Source organism: Scyliorhinus torazame, chromosome 4, assembly GCF_047496885.1.
Source record: "Scyliorhinus torazame isolate Kashiwa2021f chromosome 4, sScyTor2.1, whole genome shotgun sequence".
Taxonomy (NCBI): Eukaryota; Metazoa; Chordata; class Chondrichthyes; order Carcharhiniformes; family Scyliorhinidae; genus Scyliorhinus; species Scyliorhinus torazame.
Genome location: NC_092710.1, coordinates 264,345,761 through 264,364,866, shown reverse-complemented (window position 1 = coordinate 264,364,866; position 19,106 = coordinate 264,345,761). Strand labels below are relative to the sequence as shown.

Here is a 19,106-nt window from a genome sequence, read left to right as displayed (position 1 = left end):
CCTCACGATGTCCAAAGAAGAATTCAAGGTCTGAATCATAGTCTTCAAGGACTGTATCATCTCTTTGGGCGCTGCTAACTGCTTGTTGCAGGGTCGTGCGGAGGTTACTTTTAGCTACTGGTCGAATTTCAGGCATTGTGCTGTCGTTCCAGGTGAAAGAATCTGGTTTTGAGGCTTTAAATTTTTTTTCGTGTTTTGGGACATTTCCCCTATAAGTGGGCGTGGTCCGGGGCCTCTGACATCATGACGCTTGTGACGTAGAGTGTAAGAAGCAATTGCGCATGCGCAGATCGCGGGTCTTTTACTTGGGGCTTTTTTCACAATTGCGCATGTGCGGCTTCTCGCACATGCGCAAATGGACCGTCCCGTTCTGTGCGCCCTTCGCACAACTGCGCATATGCAGCACCTTTTTCAAGATGGTTGCAATTCAAAACTGCCGTTTGTTGCTGCCAGCCTACCTCGCGGTGGGTTTTGGCGCCTCGTTTACCTTTTCTTCTTGTATGTTCCTCGCAGAATTCTTGGAATTGTCCAGGACTGCCTGGAAGTCGCCCTTGTTTTGCCCCTTTGAGTATTTGAAGGTCTGGAAGATTTAAGCTGCTTCTGGACCCGTGATGGTAAGTAGAAGCTTTATTTTCTCTGCATCCGCCACACCATCTAGGTCGGTCTTTACCAGGTAGATCTCAAAATATGCCTGAACCAACGCCAGTTTTCACTGAGATTGCCTTGGTACCTGAGCGGTTGTGGAACCGGAATCCCGAACATCATCTTGCCTTGCTGTTGTTGCTGGTAGTCACTGTTCACTGAGTTGCAACTATATGGATTTAACAGTTCGCTCCTGGAACCATGTTTTGTTATGCTCTTGTCGTAGCATAAGCTGCTTCCTTGATGTGCACTCTGACAAAGGAAGGTTCAGACTTGGAGATAGCTTGAACACATTTATTACTGTTAACAATTCTCCTACTTGGATTCGACGCTACTGTTAATCCTTCTACAGCTACTCAGACTGACGAACCAGTCTGCTACAATCCACATGGTGGGAGTGAGGTTCAATCAACCCTGTGTCTGTACTCACTGAGAGTCTCCACTGGAAAGAGACTGAGTATGTGTGATGTGTCCTTTTATATGGGTTGGTCTAATGCCCTCCTGTGGTAGTGTCACCTCCGTGTGTATCGTGACTGCCCATTGGTCGAGTCCTATCTTACTGACCTATTGGTTGACTGTCTGTGTGTCATGTCTCTGGTGCTCCCTCTAGTGTCTAGCTAGGTGTAGTGTATGTACATTAACCCTTTGTGTACTTACAGTGATGTATATCACCACACTATTGATTATCAGAAAAATGATGGAAGATGTAATTGACATCTGGTGACTAACAAGTGACACACAGACATCAATAACCAGCTCACTGACACTCAGTTTGGGTTCTGTCAGAGTCACTCATCTCCTGACCTCATTACAGCCTTCATTCAAACATGAACAAAAGAACCAAAATCCAGAGGAAAGGTGAGAGTGACAGCTCTTGACATTGAGGAAGCATTTGAATGAGTGCGGCATCAAGAATTCCAAATAATATTGTAGTCGATGGAAACCAGGGGGGAAGTTTTCCAATGGTCGGACTCTTACCTGGCACAAAGGAAGATAGTTGTAGTTGTTGGAGTTCAATCATGTCCACCCAGGGTATTGCTGCAGAAATTCCACAGGGTTATGCCATGTGCATGTCATGGGTAATATTGGGAAAAGCCAGGGGAACTGAATACAGAAAACAAAAGGGGGGAGTCAAGATGGAGGAGAAAGTTCACAGCCTAAAGTTGTTGAGCTGAATGTTGAGTCCTGAAGACTGTAACATGCCTAATCGGAAGAGGAGATGTTGTTCTTCTAGTTTGCATTGCATCCCCCACATGACTACTTCCCTTGTTGTTAACTGTGGCTCCCACTGAGCACTGACCTCTTTTCTCCGATGCACACATTCTGCTATCCTACCTTTGCCACTATTAACACTCTTCAGTCCGTAATGACACCATTAACAGCCCCTCGTCTCATGTCCATAACATCTTTGTCAATCTCCCACTCGCTCCAATGTGTCGCTGATTTTCTGTTTTGGCTCCAGCCCCCTCTCCCAACATATAATTCATCACATTTCTATCCCTTTTTTGTTCTGTAGAAGAGTCAATGGACTTAAAAGGTTAACTGTGTTTCTCTCTGCACAGATGCTGCCAGACCTGCTGAGTTTATCCAGCACTTTTTGTCTACATTTTATTAATACTTGTCCCAATTACTGCAATCCCGATGATCAAGAACAGCATGCACCAAAGTTGAATTTATTACAGCAAACAGAATATGAAACACTTGTATGAGGAATTATCAGCAAGTCCTTGACAACATTAGGCAATGAATACTAAAATAATGACAGAACATTAATTTAAAAATGTTTTCTTTATCACAGAGCTGAAAACTTGTCTGGGACATTATTCTTTTCCCTCGTCCTTTAACAAAAAATCTTTTGGCCTTCATTAATGTGATGGGGCAATAAATCACTTCCGTTCCAAGTATTCGGTCTCAGCTTCAGCATTAAACTCCCTCGACTCTAAGAATCTTCTTCAGCCCCAACTTCAGAGCAGCATTTCCCATTGCAGCAATGGGGCATTTTATCTATTTTTCACTCCAGCCAAGCTGGAGCCTCTCTGAATGGAAATGCTGGTTAGTGCCAGTTTTGTGCTATAGACAAATGCCCACAGAATTGAGAATGTCTAAATATATTTTACACAAGTTCCTTATCACCAGCATGCAAAGGAGGTTTAAATCCCACCAGTAAGGACTAGTGTGAACACAGGTCGCAAGGGTGAAATTCCAGTGTTTGTTCATACCAACAAGTTACTCCTATTTTCTCCTTTAAATGGCAATTTCCATGAGTGGTATCAGCCAAAGACATATTTATCGATTTCTCCCAGGACACCGCATATGTTCAATTTGATCGGACTCCTCAAGAATGGTAAACGATTTTAAAAAAATTTTAGACTACCCAATTCTTTTTTTCCAATAAAGTGGCAATTTAGCGTGGCCAATCCACCTACCCTGCACATCTTTGGGTTGTGGGGATGAGACCCACGCAGACACAGGGGAGAATGTGCAAACTCCACACGGACAGTGACCTGGGGCTGGGATTGAACCCGGCTCCTCAGTGCCGTGAGGCAGCAGTGCTAACCACTGCGCCACCGTGCCACCCCAGGTAAACTATTTTTATGGCTGTACATCATTCCAATATTTTGGTGGTTATTGAACTGAATAATAGAGATGCTCAGAAGCAAAGTGGAATTGTGTTGGAGAAAGTAAGATCTCACCACTGCAAATCCCTTTATGGTCCTTTCGCGAAAGTTAGTGTCTGTAATGGGATTTGTGCCCACTGTGAACAGGCCCTGAAAATCGCTGCCTCTATTCAGGTTGTGTCAAAAGAACAAGCTTAAAATCATTAGATTTATAACTTAAGCTGTTTGCTACTGTGTTCAATAATTTCCATTCAGGGATTGTCTGGTCCTACCGAATGGCCCACCATTTGGATGGTCCACCACATCCTTCATGGCAGGCCCTGCCATGGCGGCACCAGAAAATAGTGGCCATTATTTCAAAGTTTGGTGATGTTACAGGGGCATCCTATAAACCAGATAATATCATATGTGTTAATATAAACAGAAATAAACTTTTATCTGTTTGCTACTTCATTAGAAATAGTTGAGGTGTGTTCGTCTCCAGCTCTGCAAAAGCGATTCATGTCGTCCTAACCATATGCCTAGTGCAAGCATTATGGCAAGTGGGCCTCTATCTTATGGGCTGGATTCTCCGCCTCGTGACACTGGAAATGTGAACCACGATCGTACAGAGAATCGGACGTCCGGCAAAATTGAGGTTTGCACTCAATGCTGAATTGAAAGCCATGCTCTGGTCCCTCGCTGGTGGTGATGATTTGCGCCCTGTACTGGCGGTGTCATGCAAAACCAGCATTTACATTAATTTGCATTTCATTAACGGTATGCTCTGGCCTCCATGATGCTCCATCCCTCTCAGGTGAAAGTTATGCGGGCGTGGTTTACTACAGGTATTTACAAATGGTGTCTGGGCGCCATGGCTGCTGAAGGGGAGAGAGAAGCTAAGCAAAGTTTGAAAACCTGTTAAAAATTGTAGCGTTTGCTGGGGGGCTGGCTGCCAGGGCGAGGGGAGGTGTAGCGTGGTTGACTTATTGATTTGGGGTGTCCCCCTCAGGATTGGGGTGACCGGTCTCAGATCGCCATTCCTGCGGTATTTGTTTTAAACGCACCCCTATTTGGTACAAGTTACAGGCCCCAGGCGGCTCACTCTGCTGACTGCTCACTGTGTCCTGTAAATGTTAACAGAGTCTCTGGTCATTTGGCAGCCCAGTCCACCCCTCTGGAAACCCTCAGACCCAAGTTGACCCATCAACGGGATGGGCGTTGGCTAAAATTAATCAGTGGCACACTAGGTGCTGCCACTCCTCTGCACTCATCAGTAGTGCAGCTTCAATGCAGAGGAAGCAGGGGAATAGCAGAGCTCACCCCGAACAAAGGACACATGTACCATGGCCTTTGGCACCCTTCCTGGCTGATGCACGATCAATGACCACTAAAGCGAGGTTGTAGTCCAACTGAAGGCTTTAATAAGGTAGCTGTTTCCCCCAGCAGCTCAGGTACAGAATGAAGGCTGCTGGGGCGGCACGGGCTCTTATACCCCGCCTAGCAAGGCGGAGCTACCATACATCCTAACCAATAGAAAGCATACAGTTTCCACCAATGATGCTCCAGCCTATCAGGTACCGTAATACCGATAATACCACATTCACCCCCCTGTTAGAAAAGAGTCCGGCGGGGGTGGTGGCCTGATACTACAAACATGGTAACGTGGTCGAATTAGTTATGGAGGTACCGTAATACCTCCGTACAGTGTTTTGTAACTATTTACAATTCTGATAGCTATGTACATTTTATGATTTAAATTTACAGTTTACAGCTTACAGTTTACAATTTAAATTGGAGCAATCAGTTTATAGTTTACAATCTACAATTTAAAATGAAGCAACCAGTCGATCGGGGGCCTAGTCTTCCTCTGTGATCGTCGGAGCTTCGGCAATGACTCCGGTGGAGGCTCGGGCGTCTGTGACTCCGGGAGCGTGCCTTCGATCTCCATGGCAGCTTTGGCATCCCTAGATGGCGCTGATGGGGAAAACGGTTGACCTGGGAAGGGAGCGCCTGCGGGGAGCGTCGGTGGGTGGGGCGGATTAGACGTGGCCGGCGGAAGGACTGATCCTCCTGTAAGGTGCCCCGGTGGGAGGGAGGGTGGGACTGGTGGCTGGGGTGTGCGTGGGATTCCGGCGGGTGCCAGGTCTCATAGGGAGACCGTATCTTGTCGGCCGTCGGGGTACGCCATGTAGGCGTACTGGGGGTTAGCATGGAGCAGATGGACCCCCTCGACCAATGGGTCCGACTTGTGCGCCCGAACGTGTTTTCGGAGCAGGATGGGTCCGATTGCTGCCAGCCAGGTCGGGAGCGAGGTTCCAGAGGAGGACTTCCTGGGGAAGACAAGGAGACGTTTGTGAGGTGTCTGGTTGGTGGTCGTTCAAAGCAGTGACCGGAGTGGAGGGCATCCGGGAGGACTTCCTGCCAGCGGGAGAGTGGGAGATTCCTGGACCGTAGGGCCAGTAGGACGGTCTTCCAGACCGTTCCGTTCTCCCTCTCTACCTGTCCGTTACCCCGGGGGTTGTAACTGGTCGTCCTGCTCGAGGCGATGCCCTTGCTGAGCAGGGATTGATGCAGTTTGTCGCTCATAAAAGAGGACACCCTATCACTGTGTATGTAAGCGGGGAACCCAAACAGTGCAAAGATGCTATGGAGGGCCTTGATGACGGTGGTTGCGATCATGTCGGGGCAGGGGATGGCGAATGGGAACCGGGAGTACACATCAATCATGTTCAGGAAGTATGTGTTGCGGTCGGTGGAGGGGAGGGGGCCTTTGAAGTCCATGCTGAGGCATTAACAGGGACGGGAAGCCTTTATCAGGTGCGCTTTCTCTGGTCGGTAGAAGTGCGGCTTACACTCCGCGATGATTTGGCAGTCTCTGGTGGCTGTCCTGACCTCCTCGATGGAGTAGGGCAGGTTGCGGGTCTTGACAAAATGGAAAAATCGAGTGACCCCCGGGTGGCAGAGGTCCTCGTGGAGGGCTCGGAGGCGGTCCACTTGTGCGGTGGCACATGTGCCACAGGACAGGGCGCCAGGAGGCTCATTTAGCTTCCCGGGACGATACAAGATCTCGTAGTTGTAGGTGGAGAGTTCGATCCTCCACCGCAAGAACTTGTCATTTTTTATCTTGCCCCGTTGTGCATTATCAAACATGGAAGCAACCAACCGTTAGTCCGTGAGGAGAGTGAATCTCCTGCCGGCCAGGTAATGCCTCCAATGTCGCACAGCTTCTACTATGGCCTGGGCCTCCTTTTCGACTGAGGAGTGGCGGATTTTGGAAGCATGGAGGGTACGAGAGAAGAAGGCCACGGGTCTGCCCGCTTGGTTGAGGGTGGCCGCCAGAGCTACGTCGGACGCATCGCTCTCGACCTGGAAGGAGAGGGACTCGTCAATGGCGTACACAGGGGCTGCTACTGGCTTCAATGACCCCTTCCCGCAGTAGCCTTTGGACCTCTGACCTAATAAAGATTCGGTCCTGGGCACTGTACCGTCTGCTCCTGGTGGCGACGGGTTTGCAATCCGGGGTGAGGTTCGCAAACAGGAAATGCGGGTCGACCTTAAGGGTCGCGAGGCCGCAGACAGTAAGGTGGGGTATAGGGCTGCCGAATTTGAAGGTCAGACTTTGGAGGTTACACTGGAAGTCTAAACCCAGGAGTGTAGCCGCGCAGAGGTGGGGAAGGACGTAGAGACGGAAATTTTTGAACCCTTCCCTGGACTGTGAGGTTTGCCACTTGTGAATCTCCTGCCGGCCAGGTAATGCCTCCAATGTCGCACAGCTTCTACTATGGCCTGGGCCTCCTTTTCGACTGAGGAGTGGCGGATTTTGGAAGCATGGAGAGTACGAGAGAAGAAGGCTACGGGCCTGCCCGCTTGGTTGTGGGTGGCCGCCAGAGCTATGTCAGACGCGTCGCTCTCAACCTGGAAGGAGAGGGACTCGTCAATGGCGTGCATCGTGGCCTTTGCAATGTCTGCTTTGATTCGGCTGAATGCCTGGTGGGCCTCTATCGACAGGGAAAAAGCTGTGGATTGGATCAGGGGACGTGCGTTATCCGCATAGTTGGGGACCCACTGGGCGTAGTAGCTGAAAAACTCGAGGCAACGCTTCAGGGCCTTGGAGCAGTGAGGGAGGGGGAATTCCATAAGGGGGCGCATGTGTTCAGGGTCGGGGCCCAGGACTCCATTTCGCACTACGTAGCCGAGGATGGCTAGGCGGTCGGTACTAAACACGCATTTATCCTTGTTGTATGTAATGTTAAGGATTTTTGCGGTCTGGAGGAACCTTCGGAGGTTGGTGTCGTGGTCTTGCTGGTCATGGCCGCAGATGGTGACATTATCATGATATGGGAATGTTGCCCGTAAACCGTACCGGTCAACCATTCGGTCCATCTCGTGCTCAAGACCGAGACGACATTGGTGACACTGAAGGGAACCTTTAAGAAGTGATAGAGCCACCCATATGCCTCGAAAGCAGTGTGTATGCGGTCACTAGTGCAGATGGGGAGCTCGTGGTAGGCGGACTTGAGATCCACTGTGGAGAAGATCTTATAATGCGCGATCCTGTTTACCAGGTCGGATATGCGGGGGAGAGGGTACGCGTCCAGCTGCGTAAACCTGTTGATGGTCTGACTGTAGACGATGACCATCCTATCCTTCTCCCCGGTCTTTACCACCACTACTTGAGCTCTCCAGGGGCTGCTACTGGCTTCAATGACCCCTTCCCTCAGTATCCTTTGGACCTCTGACCTAATAAAGATTCGGTCCTGGGCACTGTACCGTCTGCTCCTGGTGGCGACGGGTTTGCAATCCGGGGTGAGGTTCTCAAACAGGGAATGCGGGTCGACCTTAAGGGTCGCAAGGCCGCAGACAGTAAGGGGGGGGTATAGGGCCACCGAATTGGAAGGTCAGACTTTGGAGGTTACACTGGAAGTCTAAACTCAGGAGTGTAGCCGCGCAGAGGTGGGGAAGGACGTAGAGACGGAAATTTTTGAACTCCCTTCCCTGGACTGTGAGGTTTGCCACACAAAACTCCTTTATCTCCACTGAGTGTGAACCGTAGGACAGGGAGATTTTTGGATTAACGGGGTGGATGAGGAGAGAACAGCGCCTTACCGTGTCGGGGTGTCTGAAGCTCTTCGTGCTCCCAGAGTCCATTAGGCAGGACATCTCGTACCCGTTGATGAATACGGTCGTTGTAGCAGTTGAGAGTGTTCGAGGCCGGGACTGATCTAGGGTCACCGAGGCTAATCGCAGCAGTTGATAGTTCTCTTCGGGCAGTGCATGGTCAGCTGAGCTGGGGTCCTGGGGGTTCATCCAAGATGGCGGCTCCCATTGGTCGCACATGGCTGGGGGTGCACAAAATGGTGGCGCCTGGAATAGGAAGATGGCGGCGACCGCTGGCCGCATGGGGATCGTGGAGAAGTTTGTGGTTGCGGTCTACATTTGCCGCCAGAGACCGCGGCAACCGCACGGGCCTGACATACCCCCACGAAATGGCCCTTTTTGCCGCACCCCTTGCAGGTGGATGCGCGGGCCGGGCAGCGCTGGCAGGTGTGCTTGGCCTGCCCGCAAAAGTAGCAGCTGGCCCCCCGGGGTTGCCAGGCCACCTTGCAGCGCAGGCCTGTGGGGGGATGGGGGAAGTCTCGGGGTCGGCCGCGGAGGGGTTCCACGCTGCCCAGAGGGCTGCCGCGTGGTCGGGAACGTAAGCGCGGGCGTTCCTGGAGGCCACGTCCAGGGAGCCTGCAAGGGCCCGTGCCTCCCTGAGACCCAGAGTGTCTTTTTCTAACAGTCGCTGGCGGATTTGTGAGGATAGCATACCTGCCACGAAAGCGTCCCGGACTAAGAGTTCAGTGTGTTCGCTCGCCAAAACTTGCGGGCAGCTGCTGCTTCTTCTCAGCACCAGGAGTGCACGGTAGAATTCTTTCAGCGATTCCCCAGGGGTTTGTCGCCTTGTTGCAAGCAGGTGATGGGCGTAGACTTGGTTTACCGGGCGAATATAGTGTCCTTTTAGCAGCTCTATTGCTGCATCGAAGTCTTCCGCTTCCTCGATGAGGGTATAAATCTCCGGGCTCACCCTTGAGTGCAGGACTTGCAGTTTCTGCTCTCCCGTGGGTGTGTTTTCGGCCGTCCCGATATACCCTTTAAAGCACGCCAGCCAGTGCTTGAAGGTTGCCGCTGAGTTCGTCGCGTGGGGGCTGAGTTGCAGACACTCCGGCTTGATTCGGAGCTCCATCCTTTCTTCTTAAAAAACTAGCTTATTATATTGATGCACGATCAATGACCACTAAAGCGAGGTTGTAGTCCAACTGAAGGCTTTAATAAGCTAGATGTTCCCCCAGCAGATCAGGTACAGAATGAAGGCTGCTGGGGCAGCACGGGCTCTTATACCCCGCCTAGCAGGGCGGAGCTACCATACATCCTAACCAATAGAAAGCATACACTTTCCACCCATGGTGCTCCAACCTATCAGGTACCGTAATACCTATAAAACCACACTGGCACACTGCCGCTCTCCAGGAAGAGGCCTCACCAGTCACACTGTCAGCTAGCCTACTCTGCAGGGCCACCTGCTGTCTCCAGGCCCTGCCTACTGTGCCCCTGCTGTCATCCATCCTGATCACCGGACAGGTTGTCACAACCTGTGTGTCACACTCAGGACCCACATCACACTATATGTAAGTTCCCAGCAGACACCCATTTCTCTGCCTCACCCCCATCTGTAAGACCGGCCCCCACATTAGTCTCTAAACATGGAGGTGCTTGGCGGCACACGGTGTCCCTCTCCATCGCACAGTCAGGAGCAATTTGGCTGATGGGATAACACATGGCCCAAATAATATGTATACCCACATTAGACCTCAGGCGGAACAGGACGGGGACTGCAGAGCCTATCGCTGACATGGATTGCAGCAGCCACCCGTACCCGTGTTGACAGAGATGGGTGGTAACAATAAAGGCTCCCCAGTGAGACTGATGAGATTGTGGGGAACATGTGGAAGGTGGAGCTGAAGTGCAACCCAGGGTCACCATGTAGCCTGTTGAATCTGGGTGGGCAAGGGCATCTTACTGACATGTCCTCTCCACACCCCGCCCCCCCCTTCGCCCCCCAACCCCTGCAGAAAATGAATTTTGGAGTACAGCCAGGAATACTCGCTATCTACCTGACTGCAGCTGCCATTGCGGATGCACGGAGGCTGGAGGCACAGGGCCTGTTTGGGGGGTCCCTGCACAAGAGGAGCCTGCCCCAGAAGAGCAGGGCCAGGCAGTGAGGGTGGAGAACCTGCCGTCCAACAGGCCGTGGAAGAGGTGCGAACGTGGCGCCGCATCAGGCCATGTGGAGCACCTGCCTGACCGTGTCTGCCGCCAAAGAGTTCGACTAACCAGGTGGACCCTGCAACATCTGTGCCAGATAATGGCACACCTGGAATCATGGGGGCTTGGAGGAGGGTCTCTGCTCCTGGTGGTCGCCAATGTGACCGTTGCCCTGAATCTTCTGCCTCTGGGCTTTTCCAGGTGCCGAGTGGGCACGTGTCTGGGATATCGCAGACATCCACACATATCCAATCTGTGTATCCAATCTGTGACGGATGCCTTAAATGCCCAGGCAGAGGACTATATCAACTACAAACTGGACCAAGCCCACCAAGATGCCCAGGCAGCTAGATTCACAGCCATTGCTGGCATTCCTCAGGCACAGTGCATGATAGATGGGACACATGTGCCCCTAAGAGCACCGACTCATCAAGGGGTACACTTCATCAATAGGAAGGGCTTCCACTCCCTGAATTTGCTGCTCGTGTTCGACCACCAGCTGCACATCATCCAGGACTGAACCAGATACCTGATCAGTGCACACAATCTCTTACATCCTGGCACACTCGTCATTCCCGGCACCTTCGAGGCACTCCTTCAGGTGAGGGGTTGGCTCTTGGGAAACAGCGGTTATCCGCTGAGGTCTTGGCTAACGACGCATCCAGAGGCCCCAGACCGAGGTGCGGAAGCACTATAATGATGGCCATGCAGCAACCGAAAGCATCATTGAGGGGTGCATCAGCATCCTCAAGATGCGGGCTGGACCGCTTCATTGGGGCACTCCAATATAGCCCTACCAGGGTCTCTCGCATCGTGGTGACCTGCTGTGTCCTTCTTAACATTGTGCCACAGAGAGGAGGAGAAAGAACGGCAAACCTCATCTGATGAGGAGGATAAGGGAGGATGCTGAGGAAGAACCAAGTTTGGGCTTGTGCGGGCACGGCAGGCCTCCCAATGTGTGTTCCAGGCACCGCATGTGTAACAAGCTCATCACATCCCGATTTTCCAACTGAGATCTGGCCACCGGCTGCTCAGCCACCCTGTCCCACCTCTCCATCCTCACCCCACCCCACCCCCTTCCAAATCATAGAATCATAGAATTTACAGTGCAGAAGGAGGCCATTCAGCCCATTGAGTCTGCACTAGTCCTTGGAAAAGCACTCTACCTAAGCCCACACCTCCACCCTATCCCCATAACCCAGTAACCCCAACTAAACCTTTTTGGACACTAACGGACAAGTTTAGCATGGCCAATCCACCTAACCTGCACAATGGCAAATTCCATCTGCCACTTATCTACCCATTTGACCATCTCGTCTATACCTTCCTGTAACCCAAGATACTCAATCCCACTGTTAACCACCAGGCCAATCTTTGTGTCATGCGCAAACTTACTGATCCAACCCCCGCATAGTCATCTATGTCACTTATATAAATGACAAATAATTGGAGGCCCAGCACGGATCCCTGTGGTCGTCACTGGACATTGGCTTCCAGACACTAACGCAGCCGTCTGTCATTAATCTCTGTCTCCGACAGCTAAGCCAATTATGAACCCACTTTATCAAATCACGCTGTATTCCATGTGCATTTGTCTTCTTAATAAGTCACCCATGTGGATCTTGTCAAAGACTTTTCTGAAATCCATGTAAACTACATCAACTGCACTACCCTCATCTATACACTTGGTTACATGCTCAAAAAATGTAATCTCATTTGTTAGGCATGACCTCCCTCTGCCAAAGCCATGCTGACTATCCCTGATCAAAACTTGCCCCTCATTGTGGAGATAGATTCTCTTTTTCAGAATCTTCTCCAGTAGTTTCCCTACCACTGACGTGAGACTCACTGGTCTGAGGTTCCCTGATTTGTGTCCACAACCTTTCTGAAATAGTGGGACCACATTAGCTATTCTCCAGTCTTCTAGCACATTCCCTGAGGGCAGAGAGGAATTCAAAATTTGGGTCAGAGCCCTGGCAATCTCTCCCCTCGCCTCCCACAGCATCCTGGGACACAATTCATCTGGACCTGGAGATTTGTCCAATTTTAAGCCGGCAATACCTCCAATACCTTGCCACTCCCTATGATAATTTGCTCAAGAACCTTACAAACTCTCTCCCCGAGTTCCATAACTACCTCCTCATTCTCTTGGGTGAAGACAGATGTGAAATACTAATTCAACACCCTACCAATGTCCTCCGGCTCCACCCACAGACTTCCCCCTTGGTCCTTAATGGGCCCTACTCGTTCCCTGGTTATCCTCTTTCCATTGATATACTTATAGAATATCTTGGGATTTTCCCTTCTTTTATCAGCCAGAGGTTTTTCATATCCCCTCTTTGCTCTCCTAATTGATTTCTTAAGCTCCATCCTCCACTGATGCCTCTGCAGACTTGCTCACCTTATACTTGTTGAAAGTCTCTTTTCCTTCTCATTGTATCCTGAATGTCTCTGGTCATCCATGGTTCTATGGGTTTGCCACACCTTCCTACTACCCTAGAGGGAACATGTTGGGCCTGTACCCTCCCCACTTCATCTTTGAACAACGCCCCCCCCCCCCCCCCCCCCACTGCTCTTCTGTAGATTTCCACATAAGTAACTCTTTCCAGTCTAGCTTGGCCAGATCCCGCCTTATTTTGTTAAAATCTACTCTACCCCAATCCAAAACCTTTTTTTGCAACTTGTCTATTTCTTTGTCTATAACAAATTTAAATTGAACCATGTTGCGGTTGCTATCACTAAAATCCTTCCCCACCAACACATCAACCACCTGTCTGGCTTCATTCCTCAGAATTAGGTCCAGCATTGCACTATCCCTTGTTGGATCTGCGACATGTTGAGCTAAAAAGTTCTCCTGGATATATTTTAAGAATGCCACTCCATCTAAGCCCTTAACATGATGACTTTCCCAATTAATTTTGGGAAAGTTAAAATCACCTCATATAATCACCCTCTTATTATTACACCCCTCCGCCAACTGCGCACATATTTGCCCTTCAATTTCCCGCTGACTATCTGGGGGTTCTATAATAAACACCTAGCAACGTAGCTGCCCCTTTTTTATTCCTAAACTCTACCCACAAAGCTTCATTTGATGCCCCCTCCAAGATATCATCTATCTTTACTGCGGTAACTGCCTCATTAACTAATAATGAATGCTTCTTCCTCTTTTACCCCCTCCTCAGTCTTGCCTGAAGATTCTATATCCCGTGATGTTGAGCTGCTAATCCTGCCCCTCATTCAACAATGTCTCTGTGATAGCTATTATATCTAATTACACATGTCAATCATCACCCTTAACTCATCCGTTTTACTTTTAGTACTCCTGAGAACCTTTGATTATCTTGTTAGTGAAGAATCTATCTAACTCTTCCTTAAAAATGTTCCATACCCCTGCCTCCATCACTCTCCCGGGAAGAGAGTTGCAGAGACTCATGACCTTCAGGGAGAACAATTTCTCCTCATCTCAGTTCTAAATTGGAGACCCCTTGACTGGAATTATCCTGCCTATCCCACCGGCAGGATCGTCTGCTCCTAATAATAATCACTTATTGTCACAAGTAGGCTTCAATGAAGTTACTGTGAAAAGCCCCTAGTCGCCACATTCTGGCACCTGTTCGGGGAGGCTGTTACGAGAATTGAACCTGCGCTGCTGGCATGGTTTAGCATTACAAGCCAGCTGTTTAGTCCACTGTGCTAAACCAGCCCCTGCCAAAGGCAATGTACGTTTGAATGGTTCAGTGTAACCGTTGCAGGGGAACCTTCTGTGGCAGGGCTGGAAAATCCTGCCCCTTATTTTTACATTGTTTCCCATAGTTCTAGTCTCTCCAACAAGGGGAAACATCTCAACCCTCAGGGGGGGTTGGACTTGGTCTGGGAGAACAAAATGCTCCAGGTCAGTGTTTGCCCCTGGACTTGTGGGGTGAGGGGCTTTGCGTCTGTGAGGCCTTCAAGCCATCTTTAAATATTGCGGAGACCCATAACGTGGGCAACCACAGCTGCAGCCTGCCAGTCCTACCAAGGTCTCCCAGGACAGAGCCCCGCTCTGGCTGTGAACAGCCTCTAACTTCACAGCTAAAGGCTATTTCAAATGAGGAATTAGCTTTGTCAATTGTGAGAGCACTTCGCACTCCTCAATTCTCAGGAGCCTCCTCAAGGGCACAATTGTCATGTCTCAGAGGATGATAAGTGCATGTCCAGAAAACCTTGATACCCGAACAGTGTGCCTCAACTCTAGGAGCATCAGCACCATAGAGGCAGCTGCCACAATCAAACACTAAAGAGCTGGGCTTCAAGACTGAGGATCTTCTTGCAGCCAAAGTGTAAGTTTGTGGATGAGCGCCGGGCAGCCGAGCACAGTCTCCCCAGTGTTCCCGGCAGAGGCCTGGAGCCTGGGGTTTTGGTGCTGCTGATGTGGCCGGGGGGTGAGTGTGCAGAGCAAGGTTTGCCAGCATAACTCGCTCGCTGGATGGCACTCTGAGAGAAAACAGGACACATAAGGGTGGGGGAGGCTTGGGGAATTTGAGGGTCCCGGGGTGGAAGCCCTGACTGACTGTCTCTTCTTCTCCAATTCCTTCCAGATGCAACAATATTTGCTGGACTAGATCCTGCGGAGGCTGCCCTCGCGTTGCTTGTGGCAGCCAAAGTGGGCAGACGGTGGCGCAGAACCACATATGCAGGGGACTGCCTCATACCCTGAAGACATGACGCCCATAAGGCTGAGGAAGGACCCTGAAGGGGAGGCCAAAGACGGACCAAGGTGTATGGGCGTCATTGGTCATTCAATGAGCTGACGAACACTATGTACAACAGAGGAGGGAGACCGTGCAGCACCTGAGCCATGTCCTCGTGGACTTGGCACCCCTTGGAGGTCATCCGCTCCCTGTGGCCATGAAGCTCACTGTAGCCCTGAACATTTATGCCACTGGGTCATTCCAGGGTTCGAGCAGGGACCTGTGTGACATACCTAATCTTCCACCAACAGGGACATCGGGAGGTTACACATGCTCTGTCCCGGCATCCAACTATATCACCTTTCACCTGGCCCAGATCCACCAAGATGCCTGGGCTGCAGGATTAGCTGCCATCACAAGGATGTACCAAATCCAGAGGGTGATTGATGGCACACATGTCACCCTGCAAGCACAGGGGTAGCGGGGAGTGCCCTATATTAACAGGAAGGGGTTCCACTCCCTGAATGTTTAGATTGTGTGCGACGTAAACCTCTGAATCATGCACACGTGTGTCCGTTACACTGGGAACGTGCACGGCAGCTACATCCTGGGGCACTCAAAGGTTTCCAGTGTCTTCGAGGACCACCCCAAGATGACAGGTTGGCTGGTGGGGGACAAGGGATATCTGCTGAGTCCATGGCTGATGACACCAGTGCTGAGGACTGAGGCCGAGGCAATGACTCGATACAATGATGTCCACGCTGGCACCCATTCTGTTATTGAGCAGTGCATCAGGCTGCTGAAAATGTGGTCCCGATGCCTGGACCACTCTGGTGGTGGTCTGGAGTACATCCTCTAGAGGGTCTCCTGCTTGTGATCTGCTGTGCCCTCCACAATTTGACAGAGGGGTGAGTGGAGGAGGAGGAGCAGCTGGAGTCAGATGGATATATGGCATCATCTGAGGAGGAGGAGGAGGTGGTCCAGGAAGGGTTTGAGGATGAGCCCGAGGATGACCCGGAGAATGGAGGACAGGTGGCAGCAAGGTTCCGACATGTGAGGAGGACCAGGGAGGCCGTCATTGTCTCCAGATTCTTCTGGGACAAGACTGTGCCCATCAGCTCAACCATCCCCCACCACCAACCCCCCCCGCCCCCGATTTTCCTCCCTCAACCCCCATTCCCCTCCCCCATTCCCTGTCCCCCCATCACAATGCCCCCCTCCTAGACCACTCTGCTCCTCCCTCCAAATGTCTGTGTAACATCACTCCAGGGTGATGGGCCTGCGTTGGCACTGTCAGCGGGTCACCATACAAGGCAGTAGAGTGATAATAACTTGCTGCAGAGAAAAATAGGAAGTGAGAGCACTTCAGTGGTTAGTTTTCACAGCTGGGTACTTCAAAGCCACTCAAGTGTGAAGGGAGATGAATGAAACAATATGGCAGCTGGGTGAAGGTTGTCAATCATAGCCTAGTGAAAGCAATTTCACAGAGAAATGAATGAGTGGCTTGCAGATTAAAGATCTGAGGGGTTTTGAACCTAGCTGACTGCTTTTCTCTTTCCAGGAATAGACAGCTGCAGTTTCCGGTGACTGAGCCAGCAGGTGCATTGCACAGGTGAGTTTTAAAGCAGTGATTTTGTTTCATTGTCTTTGGCTGGACTGCTCTCCAGCTTCCAGTCAGGGGTCTCTTTAATGGGGGACTTTCAGGAAGGGGACTCTCTTATGGGGGTCTCTGGTGTGGTCAATCTAATTGGGGCATCTCTGGTGGGGGGCCTGCAGTAGGGTAGTTTGGTGGGGGTAGGGTGGGCAGGTCTAGCATTGTGGGGGGGTGGGAGGCTGGCCCTCCAATGGACTTAGGGGACAACTCCCATAACAGGTTACCCCCTTGGCCCACCACGAGGTCCACCGGGTCAGGACCACGGTTGTCAAGGCCTGCACTAATTCCACATGATGCCCAGAGGATGGGAGAATCACGTGGGCCCGGACAATATGGTGCCAAGCCCATTAATAGGATGCAAATGGGACTTAATGACCTATTTGCATCCTCCTGCTGGCTTCCACCTTAATCCTGATGCCAGCAGAAGACTGGAGCACGGAACGGGATTGGCGCTGGCCCAATGCCACCTGACGAATCGCCCTTCCGGCATCATGAAACAGAGAATACAGCCCAAGATCACCGCCCATTCTCCTAAACTGCAACCGATACAGGCCCAACCTGCCCAATATTTCCTCATAAGATAATCCACCATCCGCCACATATCAGTCTCGTGCTCGGGGGCTCCGAGTGAGAACCCAATAGTACCAAAATTGGGGATAGGTGAAGGGAAAGAATTTTCTTTCAAAAAATTGGCACCAAGACTTATGAGAACACAGTTGCCTGCAGAATAGTGACTTCAGTGGAAATAAAGACTGGGGCAGATGTGAGAAGGGCTGTCGATTCACTACCACCTGGTTTACAGAATCGCACAGAGCCAACAACCATCCCTGAGGAGTCTGTTTGGGAACCATTTCAATTAGTCATTTTTAATAATGCGAGGAATAAAATCTAATTCATAGAATTTATTCCACTTACCTATCAGACTATTAACCATGGCTATTTTTGCACGGTTGAGGGACTATGCAAGTTAAATAGGTGGCCATGCTTTGATTTATTTGCTTTTCTTACCCTACAGGTGTCCTTTCATCTCTGTTATACACACTGTTAATCGCCAATAGACTATTTCTGTAACCGATTTTCCTATTGTTTTAAGAACTGACAGTTGCAAGGTGCCCTGCCCTCAGAAAAAGGGGTGGAGGAAAGTGGAAGAAGAGAGAAAAGACAGCTTGAAGGACAGGCAAAAATCTAACACACACACAGTCCATTGATGCCTTCTGTAAAACTATAAGCAAAGATTCATCAAGCTTCGTCTTCACATTTTTTATTTGAAAAGTCTGGCATGATAAAAAAAGCAGCATAGTCTGTTTAAATGTCTCATTAAAATGTTTAAAATAACCATAAATTAACCTGTTCATATTTTGCTGACTAAGAGCTGAAATGTCATCTAAGGTTGAAGTGGGCACTGATAAATATTAAGTATTTGAACAAAGTAACATTAAGTGACATCATTTTCGTATAAACACAGTTGATATTTTGCAGATGTTCCAGATGTAAACAATAAGTGCAATCCAGGGTTTCATACCAATAAAATTCGCCAGTCATTTATCAGCCGATTCATTTCATTTTTGAAAAGTGGACCTACATTTGTTTCAATTACACTATCTTATATTATTTTAGATGCAGCGAATGTGTCTGTGTTTCCGACATCGACCTATCTTTTCTGTATCAAAAGGCCATGTAAACACTCCATGCCGCCTGTTTCTGGTGGGACTTTACTGCACTCGGTTGACACGGAGCCACAATTATACCCTATGTAAACACTTTGCTACGCTGCAGATGCATTTTCTTTCAGTTGTGCACATGGAACTCAAATTGTCCGCTTTTCTGTCAGGCAGCCTCTGCATTAATCAAAGTGGAGCCACATCAGCAAATTTTAGAGTATAGTACTGATCCATTAGCTTAATAAGACACTCATTGTATCCTCTGCATATTAGAGGATTTAATGCAATACTAATGCTATGGGTACCAGAACTTGATTCTAATAGCAAATAAAATAGAATTGGCGGAATTCTCCCTTCCTGAGACAACGGGCTGGATTCTCCAATTTGAAGTGTCGATGCCGGCGTGGGAACAGTGGCGTTTTACGCCAGAAAAAATGGTGCAAAAGCTGCACCGATCCTCAATCTGGTGGGGGGCTAGCAGGCATGCAGCATAAAGCTCCCGGCTTTACCTGCGGATACGGCTGGAGAATTGCCGGGTCCATGGCCGCGCATGCACATGGCAGCAACCTGT

The 19,106-nt window shown here is 50.0% G+C and overlaps 1 long non-coding RNA gene across 1 annotated transcript in view; it reads left to right on the top strand.

Moving 5' to 3' along the window:
- The window catches only part of LOC140411724 (uncharacterized), a 56,705-nt gene extending 38,302 nt beyond the window's left edge, over positions 1-18,403 (top strand). The window contains exons 2-3 of the long non-coding RNA XR_011940968.1: positions 16,782-16,832; positions 17,968-18,403. This is a non-coding gene — a long non-coding RNA (uncharacterized lncRNA). The remainder of the gene's footprint in view (positions 1-16,781; positions 16,833-17,967) is intronic.
- The last annotated feature ends 703 nt before the right edge of the window (positions 18,404-19,106 follow it).